Here is a 27,209-nt window from a genome sequence, read left to right on the forward strand (position 1 = left end):
GGTTCAAACAATCAAATAACTCAATCAAACTCCTCAATTCCAAAATCTCATATATTGTCCATGCTTTTGCTCCCGTGTAGTGCTGATATTATCTATAATACTTAACAACTTGCAAACACGGTGAGTTATGATGTGGCGATCATCAAAACTATGTACTGAAAATCTTCTCCATAATCATAGTCAAAAATCTAAAATTGCACATACACACTTTGCAATTAGACAACAACTAGTTAGTCATTTGTTTTGTTGAACTCAAAATCATTACCAATTAATGAGAAAGAGAGATTTATGTCACTAAATCAAATATTTGAGAATAATATTTTTTCTTATAATATCCATTTTTTCTAATAGCTCACTACTATACCCATCAAACCTGGCTCTTGATACCATGATAGGAATCAACAAATTTAAGAGAAAGAAAGTAAGATATCAGAGAATTGGGAGAAGAAGAAACAAAGTTGTTTTACCCAGAACCTGCAGACGACGATTGGAGAGGCGATTGGTGATTCCTCCTCAACAACCCAAGAAATAGCGAGAGGTTTTTTGGGTTCATGGACGAGCTGGAGCCCGAGGTCGGCAGCGCAGCAGAGTCGGTGGCACTGTCGGCAGAGCCCAGGCAGAGGATGACTTGGGAGCTTCGGCGTTCAATTCGATCCAAAACGCTATGCTTTTTCTGAAAGGTAGAGTTAGACTCACCAACTCAATTTTTTTTTTTTTTCAGTCATGGCTTCTTTTTCTTCAGTTTTTGTTACGGATTTTTTTTAAAATTGTCCAAACAATTGAAAGGTATTCTAAAAATTGGGGGTGAGTTCTTAACTGTGTTATTAGGTTCTCGGCCAAACCCATCTGTTCAAAGTCAATCATCGACATCACCTGCCTCAGACTTGGTTGCGCCTCCTCCACCAATTCCTCCGTCATCTCCACCGATTATCACATACCATTGCCGACCCCAGCCTACCTCCAATGTTCCTGCTCCATCACTGCACTTTGCCTCTCCTCACGGCAGCGACGGTCCTCCCATCCACACCGCCACAACATCGTCAGCCTCTGACGCTCCAGATCAAGATTAGCATCCCACCGACGACCCTTCTCTGCTGTCCAATTCTCCACCTCCTCCGGTGCCGGTTGACTCCAATCCTCCTCCAAAACACCCAATGGTCACGCACCTCCAGGATGGTACTCAAAAACCCAAAAACCCAGAATCCCAAGTGATGGCACAGTCAGGTATCCCATTCCTCAAGCTCTCCTCACCATGGTTGACTTGGTTGAACCTACATGTTACTCTCAAGCTTCAAAGAAGGCTGAATGGCGTGCTGCTATGGTTGAAGAAATCAATGCTCTGATGGAGAACAACACTTGGTCTTTTGTTCCCTCTTCTCCCACACAGAACACTGTTGGCTACAAATGGGTTTTTATAGTGAACTGGAATCCGGATGGCTCCGTCGAACGCTTTAAAACAGGACTTGTGGCCAAAGTTTTTCACCAACAACAAGGTATTGATTTCCATGAAACATCCGGTCCTGTTATCAAACCTGTTACAATACGTACTGTTATTAGTCTTGTTGTGTCTCGTGGTTGATCTCTTCATCAATTAGATGTCAAGAATGCTTCTCTCCATGGTTTTCTTACGGAGGATGTCTACATGACTCAACCTCCTGGTTTCATTGATCAATCTCGGCCCACTCATGTCTGCAAACTCAACAAAGCACTTTATGGCCTTAAACAGGCTCCTCGAGCGTGGTTTCAGAGGATGATATCCTTTCTGTTGTCTGTTGGGTTTACCCAAAGTTTGGCCGACTCTTCCTTATTTATTTTTGCTCATGGTCAACACACTATTTATTTTTTGTTTTATGTTAATGACATTGTGGTCACGGGTAGCAATGATCGTCTTCTTCAAAGCTTCATTGATGCTCTTGCCCGTGGTTTTCACATCAAAGATTTAGGGCCACTGCACTACTTTCTTGGTCTGCAGGTTCACACCTTCTCTCATGGGCTTTACCTTAATCATGTCAAATATGCTCATGATCTCCTTTTTAAACATGATATGTTGCTTACCAAGCTGATGAGTACCCCTATGTCTGCCACAGATACGCTCACTACCACTGATGGTGCGTTACTTGAAAATCCCACAGAATTCCGAACACTCGTCGGTGCTTTACAATACCTCACAATTACATGTCTAGATATAGCTTTTGCAGTCAACTTGGTTTCTCAGTTTATGAGTCAACCTCGTCTTCCTCATCTTGTTGCTGTGAAGCGCATTCTTCGCTATGTCAAAGGAACAGTTGGTCATAGTTTATCCTTTGCTCATCAGCATCAGCCAGTATACCTTTCCGCCTACTCTGATGCGGATGGGGCAGACTATCCTCACTCCCGCCGGTGCACATCAGGTTATCTTGTGTATCTTGGTTCAAATTTGATCTCTTGGTGCTCCAAGAAGCAGTCCACGATTGCTCGCTCGAGTGCCGAGTTAGAATACCGTTCTCTTGCTCATGCCTGCGCTGAAACTACTTGGTTGGGTTATCTGCTCTATGAACTTGGTGCTCGCATTCAGTTCCCCATCTTATTGCATTGTGATAATCTTAGTGCTACCTACATGGCGTCCAATCCTGTGTTTCATGCTCGAACTAAGCATATTGAGCTTGATTATCATTATGTTCACGAAAAAGTTGCTCTTGGTAATCATCGAGTCTGCTTCATTCCCTCTGTTGATCAGCCAGCAGCTGATTACTTACCAAACTGCTTCACAAGTCACGTCATCTTCTCCTTTCAGGCAAACTTGTTCGTCCGGAGCCGCCAAGTTTGAGGGGGTGTGTTAGAGAGACTAAATCTTCTCCTGAAATCAAGTCATCTAATTCTTCTCCATTGATCTGTTCATAGGCTGTTTTGATACTGAACTATAATTGCTTATCAGTTATATTCTAGCTGTAAATATAGTTTAATGCCTGTATTGTAACAGCAGTTTATTACTGCTATGTATGTGTACAATTGTAAACATCAACACAATGAAAATCACTTTCTACAGAAACATGAAAAGATAAATGTAGTTTCGTGCACGGACACTCCTTGATCTGCTTGAGGCTAATAGACTTTGTCTTCCCTACCTTTCAGCGGGTAAAGTAAACGTACTCTGCAGCAAATAACAAATTAAGACACTTACAAAGAAAGAGCTAACAAATGAACTACTTTTATATGACTTGTGTTTGCTGTTACAGATTTTTTATAATCCTCAACTTCAGATCACGTTTATCTCACTCTCTTCTAGACATTGTTATTACATAATTATGGAACTTGATTATTACAAATTCGATCATCTGAAACTATAAAAAATAAAAAAATGAAAAGGATGATGAGTGTCATGCACGTCACCGATTGCAAAACTGCAAACATATAAAACTCATATACATGCCTTTTGAAGGATCAGAATGCACGTGCCTGGGGATACATTCTTTTTTTTTTTTGGCAAGAAAGTCGAGATCAAAACTAAACTAACAAATATACAATACTCGTGGAGAAAAAACAAGTTGTTTCAGATCTTATCTGTAAAATATCTGTATAGAGAAAATTACATAGCACAATTTGTTAAATAGTTAAATCATAGCTACGGCATCCATACCTGAATACAAAGTTCTGACAACAAGATCTACATGCTTTAGAGTACCATTTACAACTTTAGATCTACACATATGAAGCACACTGTCTACTAAGTGGTTCAATTTCTAGAAACTGATGGCTCGAGTCTATGCCCTCTGAAGCGAAACTTTTTCATGCTGGGAGCAATGTTCTTATACACAGTAATAAATCCTGCCTGTAGGTAGGCAAAAACGGGAGCATTTCTCTTCACAAGAAAGAACAAAATCCCACAATACACGGATTTTGAAATTGGCAATGCCATCATTATTGCTGCTTACTTGGTTAACGAACGATGTTTACTAATCATAATCACTAATTATCATTAATATAACAATGTCAGGAAAAGAGAATCAAGCCTCATACTTTTGAGTTTATACAATAATAATAAATAAAAACATAGTTTTGAGTTTCGAGAACCAAAAGACATCCACGACACACACACCCAACACTCATGCTAACTAATCATAACTCTGCACATGAGACTTCTCGACTCCTTGTTATGGAGCATCATTCCTGTCAGCATGAAAGGTTATAAATGTTAAAATTATAATGCTCTATCATTGGATAACGGAAGAAGAAGAAGATGAATAGCATACCGCAGCTAGCTAATTAGAAATTCACTAGCTTCTTATCCATTCGAATCAGATTTCAAAATTGAACCAGGGAAGAAAAAAAAAACATGAATAGTAATAAACAAGCAGCAGAATTTCATTGTGATAATGTTAACATAGACAACAGTTTTGGTCTTGCTGTGTCCAAGGATAAAAGTGAAAGACATTGTGATAAATTCAAGACCAAGAATTTCGAAATAGAGATGAGAGCTTGAGTTGATGCAAACAACGGTAAAAAGAGTGAAAAAGAAAAGGAGGGAACCAAAACAAGGACTGCAACAGCTAACAAGCAGCCTACAAACAGATGAGCTAAGATGCAGCTAATACCTAATTTACAATTCTAAGGACAACCAAAACAGAACATAATAGCCATCCATTCAATCATACAACAGGTAAATTCAGAGAGTATTAAGTACAACATCGGTGAGATCGAATAGTTTGAAATAGGGAGTTTTTTTGTTTTTTTTGGAATTAATATATGAATACTTCAGGAATTTTTATCTAAAGATAACCAACAAACTTGTGTTTGTAGATCTAAAATTAAAAACATGTATCTGTAAATCTTTAACAAGGAAACGAAAAAGAGAGAATTCTTACATGGATTAAAATTCATATCAAGGAATCTAGCAAATATATGAATACTGAAGGATTATAACACCAAACTAAAAGATAAAGCAAACTAATTTGTAGAAATAAAATTAACAACATGTATCTGTAATTCTTTAACAACGATACGAAAAGAGAGAATTCTTACATGGATTAAAATTCATATCAAGGAATATGAATACTGAAGGATTATAACACCGAACTAAAAGAGAAAGCAAATAAATTTGTATTTGTACATCTAAAATTAACAACATGTATCTGTAAATCTTTAACAAGGATACGAAAAGAGAGAATTCTTACATGGCTTCACAGCAGACGGTGACTGTAGGTTGACAAAGGGGGATGGTGCTGTTGCCCTTCTTTTCTCTGCTCTTTTCTCTGCTCTCGTCTTCACGATACGACAGATTTCTTCACACGTCAAATACAGAGTCATTCCGGCGCCTGCAGCGCCGATCATCGCCATAACACCATTCACCGAAACCATTGCGTCTCTGCAGAAAAAGCTTAGGGATTTTAGGGTTCGCCGCTATCTCTATCTCTAGCTTCCATCGGTGGCTCTTCTTTTATACTTGCCCTACGGGGCCTCGCTTCTGAGCAGAAGCTGAAGCCCAGACCAATTACTTTTTCAATTAACACCTGATTTTTCTGATTGTTTTTTGGTTAAGAGATTTTTTTACATGGCCATTATAAGACAAGGATTGACTTGATATTGCCGTGCTTCCAGCAGATGGTTCTTGATTATCCATGATCTATGACATCATGTTGTCTAGAATAATCAATAAACTTCTAAAAAACTTCAGTAATTTGCCGGAAAAGATCTCCCAAAAAGCTTCTTGAAAAGCTGACCGTTTCTGCCTTCTTAGGAAACCTGTTTTGAGCTTGATTTCCTGCTGCCTCATTAACGCTTCTGACTAGTTCTTTCATTCATGTTGAAAACATCATATATTTAGGATTATGGCTCTATTTGCAAAGATGTAGTTGGAAGAATGCAAGAAACGCTCCCCAAAACTGTTCCCGAAAAGCTGATTTTGAAACTGCAGTTTTCTGCTTTGCAGCAACTGTCTTGCACAGCGATTTCCATGAACTTCTCTTGTAATTTCTTGCCAAAGGGTGATCAAAGTTAGTCCTTTGTATCAGTACGTCATGGTTCATGGCTTCTTTGCTCCCTTTAGGTTCCTATTAATCTTGAATCACTTCACGAACTATATCTAAAAAGAAAACAGAGTTAAAATAGACTTTTTAAAGGAAATAGCTAAGAAAAATGTATAGGATTTCACATTATAGTTGTCTCATTTTATGCTCCTATCAGGCACATCCAGGTGACCACCAGAGGTACTTACCGGTCGCTTAATGAGACAAACTCCCCACTTAAGAGAATTCTTGACCGGGGACTTGAGGGACGTGTTTACACCAGACATTAGACATGCCCAGCTACTGGTAAGTACTCACTATCGACCACCAGATGGCTTTCCGGAACCATTGTCAGAGGCAATAATTGCCGACCATGCCCAACGCTGCCATCAAGCAGTGGTCGGGCTAAGCAGTCACTCCTAATATGGGATGGTTTACAAACCGTTCCACATCGGACTCAAGGTGAACTGAACTACCACTTCTTACTATAAAAGGGTCAAATACTTTCAAATCAAGTAAGTCCAAATCTCTATTCTTTCCGTAAAAACTGTTTGTATATGTACCGGTATCTAACTTAGGCATCGGAGGGTTTGAAACCGGCACCCCCGATCACCCTCCTAACCTTTGGTTTCCTGTGGACAGGATTGTAGAGCGGGACATCAGTGATTCTATTAGTCTCCCACAATCATGCAATTTCCAATGCCATCATTATTGCTGCCTACTTGGGCAATGATCCCAGATTTCTTAGCTATTACAACGCTTTACCAATTGTAGAGAGGTTGCCATTCAAAATACAAAGTCACGACCAAGTTAAAGGCTACCAAACATTGGAAAGTCAATGCAAGACCATGTAAGTGAGCATACATGCCTTAGTTTTGATTTGTGTGTTTGGTGGATTCTGTTCTGATACGGGCTTGTAATGGATACAAAGGATGTATTAACTTAGAGCATCTCCAACAGTAAAAGCTATTTTTTTAGCTAAATCATCTAAAAGTTAAATTTAGGTAGTAAATTTCTAGCTTTTCCTCCAGCAGTGTTAGCTAAACTAAAAAAATTGAACGTGGAGTGTTTAGCTTTTCGTTATTTTCTCTCTCCTCCCTAGCTAAATTTAGCTAGAGATTTTAGCAAAAGCTAAATTTGACTTTCATATAGCTATTCTGCTGGAGTGCTAAACTATCTCAAATTAGCTAAATTTATAACTTTTTATTGAAATAACTAGTCTCTTGGAGATGCCCTTAGCTTAATCTTTTAATCTGTTTTATGTGTGTTTTACCAAATGTACATTGTCAAGCACAAGTGTTATGTTAGTAATCATACTATTGATCACGTAGTTTCAAGATTCATGCTTCCATCGTCAAAGGATAATCAAAGTGGGAAACTTCCTTAGTTACTTTAAGCTGTAATCAGAAATCAGTCTAAGATTATATCTTCATATTGGGCTTTCTGTTCTGAGAAATGCATGATTCTTTGTTAATGGTAATTCCTTAGTGGTCCAACTTGGTTTGGCTGCAACTTCACTGCTCGCAGTTATTAGCCATTTGTCCTTGTCATTGTATTCGATCTCAAGTTTGATACCATTTCTGTTATTTTCTGTTGGACAGACGAGTTCCTGGTTTTAATTTTGAAAGACTGACTTGCTTTGGTCTGTGTTTCAGTCATAAAGGTTTCTTACCGAAGTATGTAAATCTAAAGATTATGAAGTTCCTAAGGGAGGGTTTGGTTTTCGACTTTTTGTTACACATTGAGGAGAAAACATGGTTTATTCTAACCTCTTCTTTTGATAATTTTTGTACTTTACATCTGCCAGTGTATATGAGTGGTATCAGGAATTGAATTGACATTAGACTTACTGGTCAGTGCCTCGGTGGTGATAGTCTTAAGTAGCATTTGATTTGTGTCGAGTCAGAAGGCTGCAAAAGTAGATATATGAATGTATTTGTTTGAGCACCGACTCGTTCGACTTCTGCAAATGAATTATTTGATTATTCGTGTTCCGCATCTATTCATTGGTATTCTATTGTACATTTGTCATGACGTACATTCCTTTTGCATTACCTTCTTTACACGAACATGTGAACAGGGTACTGATTATGTATCGACGCCAGATTTCGGGCTTTATACATATCCTGGACGAGAGCTGCGACACCACATAGATTTTAAGGTTTTTCATATCTCTTACCATTTTCTTTTAATATCGCCAAATTTTAACATCTTTTATTATCAAAAATTTTCATTCCATACCAGAATTATTGTAGTCTTATAGGAACTTATATAGTTGTAAAATTGTACATCTTTTCTCAAATTGGTTTGATGGTCTGTGCTTTTATGCAATTTTTTAGTGTCTATATATGCTTTGTTTTCCTTTTTGGTAGGTCTACCCGCCGGAAATATATGCATTCGGACTAAAGTTGGACAGGGAATGATGTGCTGAATAGGAGGTTCATTTGGTGAGAAATTGACTATAAAACTTGCTAGGCTTCTGATATCCAAATTGCAGGTCGAGGTTACTGGCAGAATCTAAACGATTCTAGGTTGACAATACGGGGCTGTTTCCAGCCACGGTAAACGGGTAACAAACCTGATCGTTTTGGGGCATTTTCTTTAGACTTGTATATGTTTCGGAGTTGACTTAATGTTAGGATCTTTCGGTTGCAGGGGACAAAAGCTGGCGCAAGCTTGAAATTTGACACAGAAAAGGAGTTCTTTGACTTTTTCTCCATGGCTTGAACCACATGAGAGAAATCTGTGAGATTCCTGAATGATTTTATGAGCAAGCTGTAAATTTGTTAGCTAACGAACTTGGTCGGTTGACACTGAAGCTCTACCTAGAGATGGAGATAAGAGAGCAACCTGATGATACAGAAACCTTGGAACTGATGTAAACTATGTTTTCCAAATTAAGGTATTTGATAGAGAAATGGAGTATGCAATTATAATATGATAGAAATAAGTTATAGACAAATTGCTACATTTGGACAAAGTTCATGGTTACTCCTTTTAGAAAACAAGCATTGCTAATGGTTTGCCTCGGAGTCCTGAGCTCGTAAGTTCATGAACCAACATTACACTCTGTCCGATGGTTCCGAAACAATTTATACTTGATGAACCATTGATTTTTCAGATGAGCTGGTATGGAAGGGTGACCTGGTTCTAGAAACTGATGGCTCGAGTCTATGCCCTCTGAAGCGAAACTTTTTCATGCTGGGAGCAATGTTCTTATACACAGTAATAAATCCTGCCTGTAGGTAGGCAAAAAAGGGAGCATTTATCTTCACAAGAAAGAACAAAATCCCACAATACACGGATTTTGAAATTGCCAATGCCATCATTATTGCTGCTTACTTGGTTAACGAACGATGTTTACTAATAATAATCACTAATTATCATTAATATAACAATGTCAGGAAAAGAGAATCAAGCCTCATATTTTTGAGTTTATACAATAATAATAAATAAAAACATTGTTTTGAGTTTCGAGAACCAAAAGACATCCACGACACACACACCCAACACTCATGCTAACTAATCATAACTCTGCACATGAGACTTCTCGACTCCTTGTTATGGAGCATCATTCCTGTCAGCATGAAAGGTTACAAATGTTAAAATTATAATGCTATATCATTGGTTAACGAGGAAGAAGAAGAAGATGAATAGCATACCGCAGCTAGCTAATTAGAAATTCACTAGCTTCTTATCCACTAGAATCAGATTTCAAAAATGAACCAGGAAAAAAAAACATGAATAGTAATAAACAAGCAGCAGAATTTCGTTGTGATCATGTTAACATAGACAACAATTTGGTTTTTTTTTTTTTTGGAATTAATATATGAATACTTCAGGAATTGGTATCTAAAGATAACAAACAAATTTGTATTTGTAGATCTAAAATTAAAAACATGTATCTGTAAATCCTTAACAAGGAAACGAAAAAGAGAGAATTCTTACATGGATTAAAATTCATATCAAGGAATCTAGCAAATACGGAAGGATTATAACACCAAACTAAAAGATAAAGCAAACGAATTTGTATTTGTGGAAATAAAATTAACAACATGTATCTGTAAATCTTTAACAAGTATACGAAAATAGCGAATTCTTACACGGCTTCACAGCAGACGGTGACTGTTGGTTGACTGTCACGCCCCGAATTTTGAATAACCAATTCAAATCCGAAACGTGAATAATAGCTATTACAAATAAACTTTCTGACTTTTTTTCTCTGAGTAATCACACCACAAGCCACTCAAAATTCAAATCTCGAAAACCTCGAGTTAATTATTACAACTCACTCATACAAGTAAGATTGTAAAGCTCTAAATGAGCATAACAAACCTCTCAATAGAAATTCAGAGTATCACATGCAGCTACTCTACACAGCTCGATCGCCTTCCTGTTTCTTCAGTCCTGTAGGATTACCCGCTACACCGTTTGAATAGTGTACCGGGAATTGCAACAACACAAAACCCGGTAAGCTTTTTGCAAAGCTCGTGAGTAAACAAGAAGGAACTGTTGATTTATTAAATTACAATTCTTACAGTTCAAGTAAAAACTCAACAGTATTACGTCTGCAAAGAGACATCAAACCACTCATGAAAAAACCACAAGGAATACATTCTCACAGTCCCCTAACCTCAATATCACCTAAGTGGTCTTTCTCACAACCTACAATTATTCCCATTGCATGTGGTCATTCCCACATATCACCACACAGGTACTCCCATATATCACCACACGGTACTCCTACATATCACCACACGGGGAGCATTTCACCACACAGGTACTCCTACATATCACCACACGGGGAGCATTTCACCACACAGGTACTCCCACATGTCAGTCACTAAAATCACCAACTCTAAATCACCGATGATTAATACGGAATCTAAACTCACATCTTTCTTCTCAAAACCCGAAAGCGTATTTATACATACACGGTGACTGACAGACTAGAGCTCTAACCGTATCGTAGCCCATCATCCACTGATTAGAGCATCCTATACCCTCATACTGGTCACTACATCGACCCTAAATCTAAAATCGAGTACCCTATATTCTTTCACACAATATGATCAATAATTCCATGATACGTACTATTATTGTGTAAATATGTACTAAAAATATAATTCCAAAATCACCAATCCATTCTCAATCATATCACCACACCAATCACACGTCAACCAATATATGTATTCCACGTAAATATATATATATACGTAATCATCCGCTCAGGGATGACCGCTAATACCAACTATAAACCACACATAGTGAAAACCGAGAAATTCACTTTTATAGTTTAAATACATTTTACTTACCTATGGACCGTAGTTGATCAAGTCCATATGCTTTTAAAATAAATATTTATTCCATAAATATTTTCACACAATTACCACAGAAAATAAATTAATTAAAAGTACTCGGTTCGTAATATGAACCACGTGAGGTTTACTCACCTCTAATCCCGCTGCGTCTTCAATTTCACAATACACACCAAACCGCCCACCAAGGAAGACCGTCAATCACCTAATCAACATGATCTTTACTTAGTCAACAACTCATAAACAAAATTAAACGACGATCCAACGATCAGATCGAAAATATATGATGATCCAACGGTCGGATCCTCACGGATCGCCCTTAGGATCATCCTCCTAATTTATCACGAAGATCCAACGGTCGGATCTTCCTGAATCGTCCTTATAAACATCTCCACAAAATTTTATGAAAATCCGACGGTCAGATTCTCACGAATCGCACTCCGAATCACTAATTAGCAATTATACGAAGATCCAACGGTCGGATCTTCGACCATGACCACACATGGTCACTGGGACAGTCGTACGATCAACATATCAAAACTACAAGTCCATCGGATGGTCCGATCTTCACAGATCATTAATCGAACCATCGAAATTAATTAAAAACCGTAAAATTCATAACTAAATCATACGATATCCAAAAAATGCATATAATATATGCAAACAATTGTATTGAAACGTAGAATCTAAAACTGTAAAGAAATCACATTTTTGACCCCCGGAGGTGGCCGGAAAATGGCCGCCGGAGTTTGGACAGAGCCGCCGCCGACCACCGCCAATGGTGTCGGGGCTGGGCTGCTCCTCTTCATCTCATCAAGCTTAATAACTTTCATAACTAGCACAAAGTCTGAAAATGAACGGAAGTAGGAGAAATTACCTAAAACAGTCGTGATGGCCGGAAAAATTTTCAGAAACCGGCGAAATTTGCAGAAACCGTCCAACCGATTTTTCCACGTAAAAACTTCATCTTTTGGCCTCGATTCCTTCTGGAGAGTTTTTAAGAACATCAAGGCCAACTCACTGGTTCAAGAATCACTCAAAACGAAGCTCTACAGCTCGAGATATCTTGATCGAAAGCTTCGGTAGCCGGAAAATTTCCAGAATCCGGCGAGCTTGAATTCCGACGTAAAAACTTCAATTTTAGGCCTCGATCCCTTCTATAAACTTGTTCAGATCCTCATTATGAGTTCACCAGTCCAAGAAACACTCAAAACGACGTCCTGTAGCTCGAGATATCAGGACTCTTTGCTCCGTTGTTCGCTCCGATCGGGGTTGTGAGCCCCAGCCGCCTCCAGCGACAGCGCCGCCATTCAATGGTGCTTCTGGGAGTTTCAGATGGTTGATACGAACCTGTGGATGGAGTTTGAGAAGGTCTCGTGATCGGTAGCTCGAGCTACCATGTTTGGAATCCAAATCGGGGCTGGACGAACCCGGCCTCTTCGCCGCCGCTTCCGGCTGTGCCGTGACCCAAGACCGCCGCAGGTAGCTTCGCAAGGCTGAGACGAAGCCACAGAAGGTTGTTTGGCGTCGATTGATGACCGTTGGAGGAAGGAAAAGATCGGAGAGCTTTTGCTCTTGGTTTCGTGCTTTCGGACGAGAGAGAGAAAGCTGATTGTCAGAGAGAGAACCCCCACCATCACTACCTACACACGACAAAAGTACTACTCCCCCTAATTCAATGCTCAAAACCCGGAACCACTACAATTTGTTTCACATAAAAAAGAAGAATAAAATAAAAAGGGGGTATCACATTGACAGAGGGGGATGGTGCTTTTGCCCTTATTTTCTCTACTCTCCTCTTCACGATACGACAAAGTTCTTCACACGACAAATACATAGTTATTCCGAAACCTCCAGCGCCGATCATCACCATAACAGTATTCGCCGAAACCATTGCGTCTCTGCAGAAAAAGCTTTAGGAATTTTAGGGTTCGCCGCTATCTCTATCTCCCCATCGGTAGCTCTTATTTTATACTTGCCCAACGGGGCCTCGCTTCTGAGCAGAAGCTGCAGCCCAGCCGAATTACTTTTTTAATTAACAAAGAGATTTTTCTAATTTTTTTGGTTACTATAGGCGATTTTTTTACCTTGTGTTCTAATATTAGATATTGTTGAGAAATTTTAAATACACACCCCTAACTACTTAATATACATCCCTATTATTTTATATTTCAAATTAGATTTTATAAGTAAGTTAAATGACCAAAATAGACATCTATGTATTAGAACAAAAAAATTGAATCGCGCACTTTTATATCTCTTTTTCTAAATCCTATACATTGCAATACATCTTTCTTCTCCGCGCGCACTTCATCACTTGAATTTCGACAATGGACATGAATTTGAAGTCGACCTTGTTCAACAATCTTCAGTTGAGATATGTATTCTTCATCTTGTATTGAATACAATTCAACGTGATCTCGAGAGCTATCTCATTGAGATTCACCGTCATTTTGGAGGTGGTAGCCAGTAAGTTGTGAGAGTGAGTACAGTAAGAAAGCAAAGCATTTGGTTTTTTTTTTTTTAAAAGTGTAAATTTTGCAGACAATATTGAAAGTTTAAATTTTGAAGGACTTGCAAATGTTCGAAATTTTATATTTTCAAATTCCAATTTATTGATGTCGTAATGGAGTTGGGATAGGCCAAAATTTCCAGCAAAAAATATAAGAAAATATGTAAAAGAAAATTATGAAATCTCAATATACTAATATATAATACTCATATTAAATAATAATCTTAATATAGTCGAATAATAGGATATTTCATGGTTTTAGAGATTAAGGGTATTTTAGGTCATTTGGGTTGTGTATTTAGTCTAATATTAGAATGAAAAATTAAATAAGTGATGTATTGAGTATGGGGTGTGTATTAAGAAAATAGGGGTGTGTATTTAAAACTCCTCGATATTATTTCAGTCCTTGTAGGTTTATTTTTAAAATAAATTTCTGCCATTCTGTGGTAGATTTAGGTGGGCTTTATCCCGGCTTGCACGTTAGGTGCGCCTTGTCTGGCTTAGTGAGGCGACGTGTTGTTGTTGACTGGACGCAGAGTTCTTCACAATACGACAGAGTTCTTCACACGACAAATACATAGTCATTCCGACACCTCCAGCGCCGATCATCACCATAACAGTATTCACCGAAACCATTGCGTCTCTGCAGTAAAAGCTTAGGGATTTTAGGGTTGGGAGCAGGCCAAATTTATCTCACTTTACCCCAGCAACAGATTTTTATTCTCACTAACTCAATTTAGAAGAAAATGACAAATTTACCCTAAACCTAATTAAACAACTACATCTAAAGCCACACAATCTCATCTCTCTCTCCATCGTGCTGCAGCCTGCAGACTCTCTCTCCTCTCTCTCTTCACTCCAACATGATTCCGGCAGACCCAGGCCGTCTCCCTTTCTCCTCCAGCTCCAGCGATCGACTTAGGCTCTCTCTCTCTCTCTCTCTCTCTCTCTCTCTCTCCTCCAGCTCCCGTGATCCCGTGATCGACCCAGGTCGTTTCTCTCTCTCTCTCCCTTCTCCAGCTCCGGCGATCGACCCAGGCGATCTCTCTCTCTCCTCCAGCTCCAGAGCTCGACCCAAGCTGTCTCGCTCACTATTCTTCCCAGCCACGTCTCCTTGCTCATGCTCTGAAGCTTCGCCGCCACGCGAAGAAGATCTCTGATTCTAGGCTCTGTCACCACGTCGCCTTGTTTCGATGGGAACGGTCTCTCTGACAATGACAAAGACAGGGATCCCTCAGTTGCACCCAAGATCCGACTTTATTTTTGGTGGATTTGCTCCAATTTGGTGCCCAGAGCATTTCTGGGTGCCCAAATCAGATTTTTTTTTTGTGGGGCAATAGACGTCTATTGGGGGCAATAAACCTTTTCGGCGACCTATGACGTTTTGAATGTCTATTGGGGGGCAATAGACGTCTATTTGAGGGCAATTAACGTTTTGAATTGATATAATCTCTTCTTTTTTTTCTTTAATCAAAGTTTTATTTGTCTGATTTTAGGAAGATTAGTTCTCATTCCAACTACCGAAAGTTCTATATATTGGGGGGCAATAGAGGTTTATTGCCCCTCTATTGAGGGGCAATACACGTTTACTGGGGGCAATAAACCTTTCCGGCAACCTATGAAATCTCCGACAACCTCTTTGGGAACCTTCGGCGAGGTTTCCAGAAAAGTTCGGTGGGCAGCGGCTGGTGACCAGATTCAGGCCAAAGTTGGCTGCAACCGGTGACCAGAATCCGGCTGCTGGTGACGGGGCTCCGGCGAAGTCTCCTATGGTTTCTCTCTCTTCCATTCTCTCTCTCTCTCTCTAAGTAACAAAAGAGTGAGGGTAAAATAGCCTTAAAAAACAAAAAAACTTAATGGGGTATTAGGGATGACTTCCTTAGAGTGTTTTGGATAAGGAGAAATTAAAAAAAATTAATGGAGTAAGTGGGAAAAAAATCCCTAGAAATTGGGTAAATGGACAAAAACCCTTTAGTGTTCGCCACTATCTCTATCTCTATCTACCATCGGTGGCACTTCTTTTATACTTGCCCTACGGGGCCTCGCTTCTGAGCAAAAGTTGAAGCCCAGCCTAATTACTTTTTCAATTAACACCCAATTTTTCTGATTTTTTTTTGTTAAGAGATTTTTTTACATGGCCATTATACTAGTCTTTATTGACACATGAGATCTCTTGTGGAAAATTGTTTTATGTTTTAGAGGAAAAAAAGTATGAAGTTATACTAAACCTCCGATGGTGGTACTGTCCATTTCCCTAAAAGACAAATGAAATGAATAGTGACCTGACGGTTTTGCTCTGCATTTTTCCTGGTATTTTGCGCAGTTGCCCCCAAGACAGATGTTTGCAACCTGTTACGCCAGGTGGTTCTGGGTTCTTTTGTTTTGTGTTTCTGTTTTCAAAGTCCAGAGCTTTTTTGAATTATGCGATAGTTAGTACTATAAGGAATGTAGGTAAAGGTTGCTATGTTCTCACAATTTTGATTTGGACACTATGTGGGTGTGCTGTTTGATGTTTCGTATAGGGGATGTTGGTGATTGTTTTGTATATGCATGTCGAAGATGGAAAGCAAAGATTAGTGATTTGATTTAAAGCCTAGGAACTGAACTTGAAGCTGTCTTTGTGGTGTTAGGTTTTACGGTTCATGACTTAGTAGTGGCTAAGTGGGACGTGATAAGGGAAAATTCAAGTATATGTTAATGTATGACATACACTAACTTTTTAAAATATTTTAGGTCGTCGGATATAATTAAAATGTGGAATAAATCTAACGATCTGGAATATTCGACTTTGGTAACCTGCTTACCCGTTAGCAGGTATAATCTTTAATCTTTTGTCGTCTTTCTCTAGTCCTAGTAAACTTTTAGAAGAGGAGAAACGGAAGGGAAGAGGGAGGAGGAAATGCATTGAGAAAGGTTGCCTTCTCGATTGAAGCATCACAATATATATATATATATATATATATATATATAGAGAGAGAGAGAGAGAGAGAGGATACACTTAAGCCAACCTGCTCGATTATCGTATCGGCTCAGCTTCGACCTAGAAGCTACTGCTTGCGCCTCTCTAGGCTTGATCATCACATCAGGAATGATTTGTTTCGAGAACTAGTGCAATAAAAAAATAAATACAATTCGCTTGCCAAGGGTTGGTTTTAACAGAATCAATGGCCATATGAAGCTGTTGCCGTAGCATTTGAGGACATATCACGATGACAGCGCTGCAAGGACTGTGGGGTTAATGTCATTAGAACGATGATAGCACTGCAAGGAAAGGTTTGATTCTCTGGATTATGGTTTTGTTATGTTTTAGTATCATAATATCCTTCCGATCTGTCATGAAAAGGTTTGTTTTTCTTTAGAGAAAAAAGTAGCAAACTCAATGATACTCTTCTTTGAATTTGATGAATAGTAATTGGACTTAAACTTCACAGAAAGAAAATAGCTGGTAGTTTTCCCTTGTCTCTATTCATTCACTCAGCATTTGGTCTATTTCAGTAAAAGAATCATTGAAATTTTTATTACAGGTTTAGTTTCAGGGTTGGAGTTCGAATTGTCGAGATAGTGCTGATTGAAATTTCAACTAGCTCTATACCACTTCAAAAACATATTTTTGGTTAAGACAGAACAAGATAGGGAGGAATCAATGGATCCTGGTTCCTTGGCCTTTACTACAAATGAACCTAGAATACAGTTATATCTGTTGCTGGGGCTTGTATATTATGTTGTCACACCTTTACTTCTTCCATTTATTCTTTTCTTCTTTGCTTTTGCCTGCATGGTTTATAGTCACCAGGTGGGTTATACTACATCTCAGTCAGGCTCAAAATTTTGGTCTATCATCCTCTGCTTATCTCATTGTTTACAAGTAACTCATTGTTTTTGTCCCCTTGTTGCCAGATTATTAATGTCTATGATCAGAAATGAGAGTGGTGCAGCCTTCTGGCCACGTGTGCATATGCGTGTAATTATTGGCCTAATCGTATCCCAATTCCTTGTAATTGGACTATTTAGCACATTAGATGTGCTGTTTTCAACATATATTCTCATTCCACAACCTATTTTGACATTCTGGTTCCATAGAGTCTGCAAGGGTCATTTCGAACCAGCATTCGTGAAATTTCCTTTACAGGCCAGAATGAATTTTCTAGTACGAGTTACTTTGGTTATACATTTACTTCTGGTTTAAAGGTATACATTTACTTTTTGTGTAAACTCTGCTGTGATGTGAGTGATATATTTTTGCATGCTTTCCACTTTCCAGTGTGGTGACATCTATAGAACATTACAAAGTCAGTTCCTCTCCTAAGGTTTCTGGAATGATAATAAAGTTACTCAGAGTTTAGCTAATGTTCTTAAACAAATCTGCATACATACTAATTAAATTTATTGCATGCTTCTTTCTAATAGCAACAATTGTAAGACATTTTTGCTTTGCGTTGATCATTGTGTCATATTCTCAAAGTGTTTGACAATGCGCAGGATGCAATGGAGACGAGAGAAATCCTCTTGTTCCTACAAAGAGGACATGCATCTGAAATGGCATCTCAAACGCGTAGTAAAGAACTAAAGATGAGTCTGAAGGCTCTGAAGGACCTTTATTGAGATCTTAGGAAACCCCTTCTTTTAGTCTATACCTTTAAATGTTAGTGTTCAGTTTTCTACATGTTCCCCCTCTTGTCTATAATAGGAAATATAATGTACTTGAAAATCATTGATCACATACACTATCAAGTGAGAAAGTAATTTTGCATGTTTACTAACTTCTTAAGAGAGCAGTGGAGATCAGTAATTCTCTCCAGTTACCAAAGCCAACTTTTGTTGAGAAGAAGATAAGACCAATATTTGTTTTTACTTTATTAAATATAATATCATAATCAAGAGAATATCTTGGATGAAGCGGTCTTGTCACGTGATAGGTTCAAACAATCAAATAACTCAATCAAACTCCTCAATTCCAAAATCTCATATATTGTCCATGCTTTTGCTCCCGTGTAGTGCTGATATTATCTATAATACTTAACAACTTGCAAACACGGTGAGTTATGATGTGGCGATCATCAAAACTATGTACTGAAAATCTTCTCCATAATCATAGTCAAAAATCTAAAATTGCACATACACACTTTGCAATTAGACAACAACTAGTTAGTCATTTGTTTTGTTGAACTCAAAATCATTACCAATTAATGAGAAAGAGAGATTTATGTCACTAAATCAAATATTTGAGAATAATATTTTTTCTTATAATATCCATTTTTTCTAATAGCTCACTACTATACCCATCAAACCTGGCTCTTGATACCATGATAGGAATCAACAAATTTAAGAGAAAGAAAGTAAGATATCAGAGAATTGGGAGAAGAAGAAACAAAGTTGTTTTACCCAGAACCTGCAGACGACGATTGGAGAGGCGATTGGTGATTCCTCCTCAACAACCCAAGAAATAGCGAGAGGTTTTTTGGGTTCATGGTCGAACTGGAGCCCGAGGTCGGCAGCGCAGCAGAGTCGGTGGCACGGTCAGCAGAGCCCAGGCAGAGGATGACTTGGGAGCTTCGGCGTTCAATTCGATCCAATTGAAAGGTAGAGTTAGACTCACCAACTCAATTTTTTTTTTTTTTTTAGTCATGGCTTCTTTTTCTTCAGTTTTTGTTACGGATTTTTTTTAAAATTGTCCAAACAATTGAAAGGTATTCTAAAAATTGGGGGTGAGTTCTTAACTGTGTTATTAGGTTCTCTGCCAAACCCATCTGTTCAAAGTCAATCATCGACATCACCTGCCTCAGACTTGGTTGCGCCTCCTCCACCAATTCCTCCGTCATCTCCACCGATTATCACATACCATTGCCGACCGCAGCCTACCTCCAATGTTCCTGCTCCGTCGCTGCACTTTGCCTCTCCTCACGGCAGCGACGGTCTTCCCATCCACACCACCACAACATCGTCAGCCTCTGACGCTCCAGATCAAGATTAGCATCCCACCGACGACCCTTCTCTGCTGTCCAATTCTCCACCTCCTCCGGCGCCGGTTGACTCCAATCCTCCTCCAAAACACCCAATGGTCACGCGCCTCCAGGATGGTACTCAAAAACCCAAAAACCCAGAATCCCAAGTGATGGCACAGTCAGGTATCCCATTCCTCAAGCTCTCCTCACCATGGTGGACTTGGTTGAACCTACATGTTACTCTCAAGCTTCAAAGAAGGCTGAATGGCGTGCTGCTATGGTTGAAGAAATCAATGCTCTGATGAAGAACAACACTTGGTCTTTTGTTCCCTCTTCTCCCACACAGAACACTGTTGGCTGCAAATGGGTTTTTATAGTGAACTGGAATCCGGATGGCTCCGTCGAACGCTTTAAAGCACGACTTGTGGCCAAAGTTTTTCACCAACAACAAGGTATTGATTTCCATGAAACATTCGGTCCTGTTATCAAACCTGTTACAATACATACTGTTATTAGTCTTGTTGTGTCTCGTGGTTGATCTCTTCATCAATTAGATGTCAAGAATGCTTCTCTCCATGGTTTTCTTACGGAGGATGTCTACATGACTCAACCTCCTGGTTTCATTGATCAATCTCGGCCCACTCATGTCTGCAAACTCAACAAAGCACTTTATGGCCTTAAACAGGCTCCTCGAGCGTGGTTTCAGAGGATGATATCCTTTCTGTTGTCTGTTGGGTTTACCCAAAGTTTGGCCGACTCTTCCTTATTTATTTTTGCTCATGGTCAACACACTATTTATTTTTTGTTTTATGTTAATGACATTGTGGTCACGGGTAGCAATGATCGTCTTCTTCAAAGCTTCATTGATGCTCTTGCCCGTGGTTTTCACATCAAAGATTTAGGGCCACTGCACTACTTTCTTGGTCTGCAGGTTCACACCTTCTCTCATGGGCTTTACCTTAATCATGTCAAATATGCTCATGATCTCCTTTTTAAACATGATATGTTGCTTACCAAGCTGATGAGTACCCCTATGTCTGCCATAGATACGCTCACTGCCACTGATGGTGCGTTACTTGAAAATCCCACAGAATTCCGAACACTCGTCGGTGCTTTACAATACCTCACAATTACATGTCTAGATATAGCTTTTGCAGTCAACTTGGTTTCTCAGTTTATGAGTCAACCTCGTCTTCCTCATCTTATTGCTGTGAAGCGCATTCTTCGCTATGTCAAAGGAACAGTTGGTCATAGTTTATCCTTTGCTCATCAGCATCAGCCAGTATACCTTTCCGCCTACTCTGATGCAGATGGGGCAAACTATCCTCACTCCCGCCGGTGCACGTCAGGTTATCTTGTGTTATCTTTTGTAGCTATTGTGGTCATGAGTTCATTATTGATTTAACGACATTTTATCTTGATTTTACGATAATTTTGGTCAAAAGTAGTAACAAAGGTTTTATTTGTGGTAATGTTTCAATATTCCAAGTCTAAGAGCATCTTTAGTAATACTAGCCATTTTTTACTTAAATTTTAGCTAAAATAGCTAGAAAGTCATTTTGGCTAACCACTTTAGAAATACGTCTGTATCAATGCCCTCTATTTTAGCTAATTTTGAATTTATATTATTTTTTAAATGATGACTAAAGAGTTTAAATGTATTTATAAATTACATAAAATAACTTAAAATGAATGTTTTAAATTATAGAGAGCCTCACCTCACTCTCTATATTTAGGAGCGAGATAGCTAAAAGTTATAATGGAGAGCCACTTAGGAGTCTGGTGCAGCTGTTAAAATAGATAAAAAGCTAAACATGCTCTCCAAAATAGCTAAGGAGCTAAAATAGAGAGTCTGCTAAAGATGCTCTAAGCCAAAAGACCGCAAATTGTCGTAAAATATGGTAATCAAGTTGTTATTAGTGTTAACACTTCACTATTACATGTTTGAGAAACCATTTTACAAATGAAACAAGGAATTGTGCTAAAAGGTGGTAATTTAGTTGTTATAAGTGTTAATACTTCACTATTACAAGTTTTCAGAACCACTATACCAATAAAACAACGAATGTGTTGTAATATTGGTAAAACCTCATATATATTAGTAGATTGGCGATGAGTCTTTTATGATGTAATGAGGTTGTCTATGTTGTAACTACTATCCTTTAGGAGTTATTTACTTATTTGACGATGTTCTTCTCTGATTTTATGACAATTGAGGTCCAAAGCAGTAACCAAGATTGTATTTGTGGTCATTCTTCAATATTACAAGTTTGAGAACCATTTGACCGATGAGACAAAGAATTATTGTAAAAGTAGTATTCAAGCTTTTATTTGCGGTAATTTTTTATATTACAAGTCTAAGAACTATTTTACTGCTATGACAACGAATTGCTGTAAAAGTGGTAAAACTTTATGTATATACAGTAAATGAGGCTCGAGTCCTTAGTTGTGTAATAAAGTTCTCTATTTTGTAACTAATACTTTTCTTGTGTAAATCTCATCATCCATGAGATAATTACTCTTCTGGCTATGCATTTTACTATAAATTATAACAATTGAGGTGTAAAGTGGTAATTATGGTCGTATTTATGATACTTACTTGAAATATAATTTAATTTACCAAAAAAGCAATCACTTTACCTATGTGACAACAAATGTATTGTCGATCTGGTAAATATATAATCATATTAGACCTAAAATTTCTCAAGTCCTTATTCTTGTAATTAGGTTCTTCTTTGTGGAATTAGAGACCTTTCTTTTGCAAATTTCATCATTGATGAGATACTCTACAACAAACTGCCACATTTGACATATTTAGTGATAATTATAGTTGTAATCAAAGTAATTACTATATTTACGATCTTTATTATAGGTTTTTGAACAATTTACATATAAAACGATTAATGAGTACTTAATATGGTTAAAAAAAAAAAAGTTAAAGTACACATGTCAAATTATAAGTTAATAACCTGTTGACCTGTACAACAGGTTTCACCAACTAATTTAATTTAATTTATATTTAACATCAACACACCTTATACTTACCCGCTCAATATTATAGCCAACTAATTACAAATCCTATAAAGATATGAAAAAGAAGGACATGTTTGGGAGCACATTCACAAAGCGCTAAAAGCACTTTCAGAGAATGAAAACCTTATAGAAGAACTTCTAAACGCATACAGGCCCAAGATCACAACTGAACTTTCTTTATTTTGGGAAGGTGATTTTGTATTCAAATAGATCAAAGTTCGTTGACCTCTTTAGATTTATTTTTTATATGCGATTCCAAAGACGAGTCCTCTTCACCAGGACATATTACTATATAAGGGGTTAGCTACTAACTGCTTATATCCATCAAGTGCTTCTAAAAATTACAATGAACTAATATATTTAGCAAACTAAGTAGAATTCATATAGGGTAAACTAAGCAGAACCTGGTAAGTAGAGTTCTTGGCATAGCCATTGAGGCCATCTCCACCTTTCATTGGATATGCTTCTCTGATTTTCTCTGCTGCCATCTGATGTAGGATGAGATTTTAGCGAATTTCAACCAAAAATCTCGAAAAGAAAGAAGCGTCTTCACATTAACAAGAATAATCTGAATATTGAAAATTGGTATTCAAATAGGCTTCTTAATGATAGAATTAATCATAAATTACTCTTTTGGATATATCAGGATTCTCGAGCAAAATCTTGATTGGGATTCCAAGCGTAATATTCTTTAGTATCTAGGATTTTATTTCTAATTTTTATTTAATGAGGTTTAATTAGGTTTTCTAGTTTTAGTCTATAATAAATTATTCTTTTTGTTTTCTAGTTGTATTAGGTTTATGTTATGTGACCTATATAAGGCACCTCTTAGATTGTAATTTTCATTCAAGTTATCAATAAAAAACAAAATATTAGAGAAGTTTCTCTATGTTTCTTACGGCTATGCCATAATTGCTAGTGGATTCTAGCTCATCTTATATGGCTTTCAACTCTTGACGGAGCCTCTTACTATTGTGTTCACGCTTCCCGCATCATTTGGTATCAGAGCGGGTATCGCCCGCTCCTTAGCAGACGACGATCCAAGGGAGAATTTCACTACCACTAACCTCAACGACGCTGGTCGTAGAGCATCTATCAAAGAAAGTTTCGTTGAAGAGGAACATGCCAACGGATTTGCCCTAGGACAACCTCATCAATCCAAAAAAAAACATGGAACGTTGGATATTCACACCGCCGGATTACAACGACTTCCGAACTACATGTGTCATCAAAGACAAGGTATGCTCTGTAATAATTGACAATGGACTATGAGAGAACTTTATAGCAAACAAAGTTGTGGATTATTTTCAATTACCAACAGTGAAGCTGAGTGATCCATACTGGATTCCATTTGGAGAGGATGAATATGCACCAGTAACAGAGGTTTGTAAAGTTCTTGTCTCTATGGGAAAATTTTATAAACAAGAGATTACTTGTCATGTGATTGATATGGACGACACTAATGTGCTTTTTGGAAGACCATGGCATGATAGCGTCAATGGTGGTTATTGCAAAGACAACACATATTTATTTAGGTGGGAGTCGCGCAAAATTAAAATCAAGCCTGGAAGGAAGAACATCAAGAATGACCATCCTGAGGTGTGTGAAAAGGAACACGAAGAAGCCACTTTAAAGATTGAAGAGAAACTCATTAAGGACAAGGAAGCTGATTCATTCATCACATCGATATCCATGTCCTGCACACCAAATTGTGTTCAAGATCAACCCAAGGAGAAGTCAATGACCATTCCTTTTCAAGTGGAGGAGTTCAAGTTTCAAGATGCTTATTCTAAACTTGTCTACGGTATTGGATTCATGGTGATACCTTTTAATTTCGAGAATATTGAAGTTGATGGCTTATCATGTTTTATTCCTACTAATGATCGAGCTGCATACAAGAGGAACTCGAGGTCGAGTTCTTATCAAGTGGAGGAGACTAATGTAGGACGAGATTTTAGCGAATTTCAACCAAAAATCTCGAAAAGAAAGAAGCATCTTCACATTAAAAAGAATAATTTGAATATTGAAAATTGGTATTCAAATAGGCTTCTTAATGATAGAATTAATCATAAATTATTCTTTTGGATATATCAGGATTCTCGAGCAAACCTAATTAGACTAATGATGCGGGAAGCGTGAACACGATAGTAAAAGGCTTTGTCAAGCGTCGAAAGCCATATGAGATGAGCTAGAATCCACTAGCAATTACGGACACAGCCGTAAGAAAGATAGAGAAACTTCTCTAATATTTGGATTTTTATTGATAACTTGAATTAAAATTACAATATAAGATTTGCCTTATATGTAGGGCACATAGCATAAACCTAATACAACTAGAAAACAAAAAGAATAATTTATTATAGACTAAAACTAAAAAACCTAATTAAACCTCATTAAATAAAAATCAGAAATAAAATCCTAGATACTAAAGAATATTACGCTTGGAATCCCAATCAAGATTTTGCTCGAGAATCCCGATATATCCAAAAGAGTAATTTATGATTAATTCCATCATTAAGAAGCCTATTTGAATACCAATTTCCAATATTCAAATTATTCTTCTTAATGTGAAGACGCTTCTTTCTTTTCGAGATTTTTGGTTGAAATTGCACTACTACAATTTTGTTCATAGACATCGGTTCTGGACCGATGTTAAACTAATTTTCGACCGATGTCTTAGTGGGTGTAGTGAAAAGTATAGACATCAATATAAGCGCGTTTTCAACCGATGTCCCAGACAACAACCAACATCGATTCTAAAAAACAAATCGATGTATAATCGTTATAATCATCATATTTTTGTATGTTAGGTATGTCTAATTCTTCATATTTTCACATTTTATGCTTAATAAAGTATATGTCGAACAATACATACGTGAACATTTGCATCGATTTCTATTCCAGAAGCGATGTCCAGTACACTTGTAGACATCAGTTGTCATGAGTATTGTTTGTTCGTGGGCATTTTTACATGTAGCTTGACACATTATTTTCTTAAGAACGATGTCTGTATCTTTAGGCGTCATCGGTTTTTTTTTAAGGACTGATGTTTCATTTAACACAGCACATCGTTTTCATTTAAGCAAAACGATGTTCAATGGTTTTATGTACATCGCTTGCTTTTTCTAGAACCGATGTGTTGTTTCATTGTAGACATCGCTTTTGTTTTGTAAAATCGATGTGCACTAGTTTTGAGTACATCGATTCTGCGGACACAACTCGATATATTAATAATCATAAGACATCGATTTTCATTTTGATACTGATTTCTAATCTCTCAAGTGACTTCGTTTTCCTTGGCATTACTGTTTTATTATGCTTTTATATCCTTCACTTCATTTTGACAAGCGTGATGAGCTAAGTTTGCATCTAGCTGCTGCTAGGAAAAGAAATGCATTTCATAATCATCCAAAAATTGGGGCTTTCCATTAATTTTCTTTCCAAATTCATGATTGAACATATGTCACAAAAGAAAACCCCAAAACCTACAAAGGATAGCCTAGAAACATATGAGCAACAATCTTCAAAATTTCTACACCAAAGTTTGCTTCAAAGCAAAAAGTAGCCTTGCTCAAAATTCATCTTAGTAGTCAAGTGCAAGAGAAATATGTATTAAGCTAAAGGTTCACATGAAGTGAAGTTAACAGCGGTAACCAGACCAATGTGACTAGATCACCTTATCAGGCTTGCCCATCCATTTCACTTCACACCCTAGCTCTTCATATTTGGCAACCAAATATTTCATAACTTACTGTAATCCAAGGCCCTGCAAGAGAATGACAAAGTCAGTTTCACAGTGCAACATAAACCTAATGACAGTGATTTCTGGTATTTACTAAACTCAACAAAAAGAAAGACCGACATGACTAAGCTTAAAAGGTACTAAAAAGGCAGTGAATCTCAATACACATAATTCACATCGGAATACCAAGTGAGAATAAGCATGACCACTTTACCTTATCACTATCATCTCTCATCACATTAGTGGTCAAAGCCATCAACTTTTTCTTGCTACGCTTTGGCATTTCTACCAAGCTAATCTGTACAAAACCCAAGAGAACCAAATGCAAATGCAAATGCACATCAATATTCAAATCAGTATTATGCAAAGATAGTCTCGATAATACTAAAACAGTTCTAAATCTGCACAGAAAATACTAAAAATTTCCACTCCAATTAAGATGCATGATGCCTCACCCCTCGCTCATCACGATAAGTAATCTAATTGGGAAGATACGAGAGAAAACAAAGAAGGATTTTATACATAAGTTACAACCATGTAAACATTATAAACGAGAAACAATATGCACCAACACCCACCTCCTTGTCTATATAGTCATTGTTTTGCAATGCATAGAGCATAGAAGTTAGGCACCCCTTTCTCTGCCAAAATACGTAACAAGATAATAAATAGTGATGATAT

At 37.7% G+C, this 27,209-nt stretch overlaps 4 long non-coding RNA genes across 5 annotated transcripts; 1 reads left to right on the forward strand and 3 right to left on the reverse strand.

Annotated features, from left to right (window-relative positions):
• Positions 1 to 3,911: 3,911 nt before the first annotated feature.
• Positions 3,912 to 7,846, reverse strand: LOC112200342. Of its 2 annotated transcripts, none has more exons than XR_005809401.1 (3): positions 7,832 to 7,846; positions 5,151 to 6,058; positions 3,912 to 4,146 (listed from the first exon to the last, which is right to left on the reverse strand). It is a non-coding gene; the product is annotated as an uncharacterized LOC112200342 (long non-coding RNA). The 2 variants fall into 2 exon arrangements; XR_002936284.2 differs by lacking the exon at positions 7,832 to 7,846 and adding an exon at positions 6,191 to 6,408.
• On the forward strand, positions 6,577 to 8,907 carry LOC121052544. Its single transcript, XR_005809402.1, has 4 exons — positions 6,577 to 6,831; positions 8,062 to 8,142; positions 8,354 to 8,550; positions 8,637 to 8,907. It is a non-coding gene; the product is annotated as an uncharacterized LOC121052544 (long non-coding RNA).
• Positions 8,908 to 9,351: 444 nt separating this feature from the next.
• Positions 9,352 to 13,109, reverse strand: LOC112200450. Its single transcript, XR_002936314.2, has 4 exons — positions 12,177 to 13,109; positions 11,435 to 11,504; positions 10,085 to 10,403; positions 9,352 to 9,558 (listed from the first exon to the last, which is right to left on the reverse strand). It is a non-coding gene; the product is annotated as an uncharacterized LOC112200450 (long non-coding RNA).
• A 13,073-nt stretch (positions 13,110 to 26,182) lies between these two features.
• LOC121052542 lies at positions 26,183 to 27,196 on the reverse strand. Its single transcript, XR_005809399.1, has 2 exons — positions 26,743 to 27,196; positions 26,183 to 26,552 (listed from the first exon to the last, which is right to left on the reverse strand). It is a non-coding gene; the product is annotated as an uncharacterized LOC121052542 (long non-coding RNA).
• Positions 27,197 to 27,209: the final 13 nt, after the last annotated feature.

The sequence above is a fragment of the Rosa chinensis genome, chromosome 4 (assembly GCF_002994745.2).
Source record: "Rosa chinensis cultivar Old Blush chromosome 4, RchiOBHm-V2, whole genome shotgun sequence".
NCBI lineage: Eukaryota > Viridiplantae > Streptophyta > Magnoliopsida > Rosales > Rosaceae > Rosa > Rosa chinensis.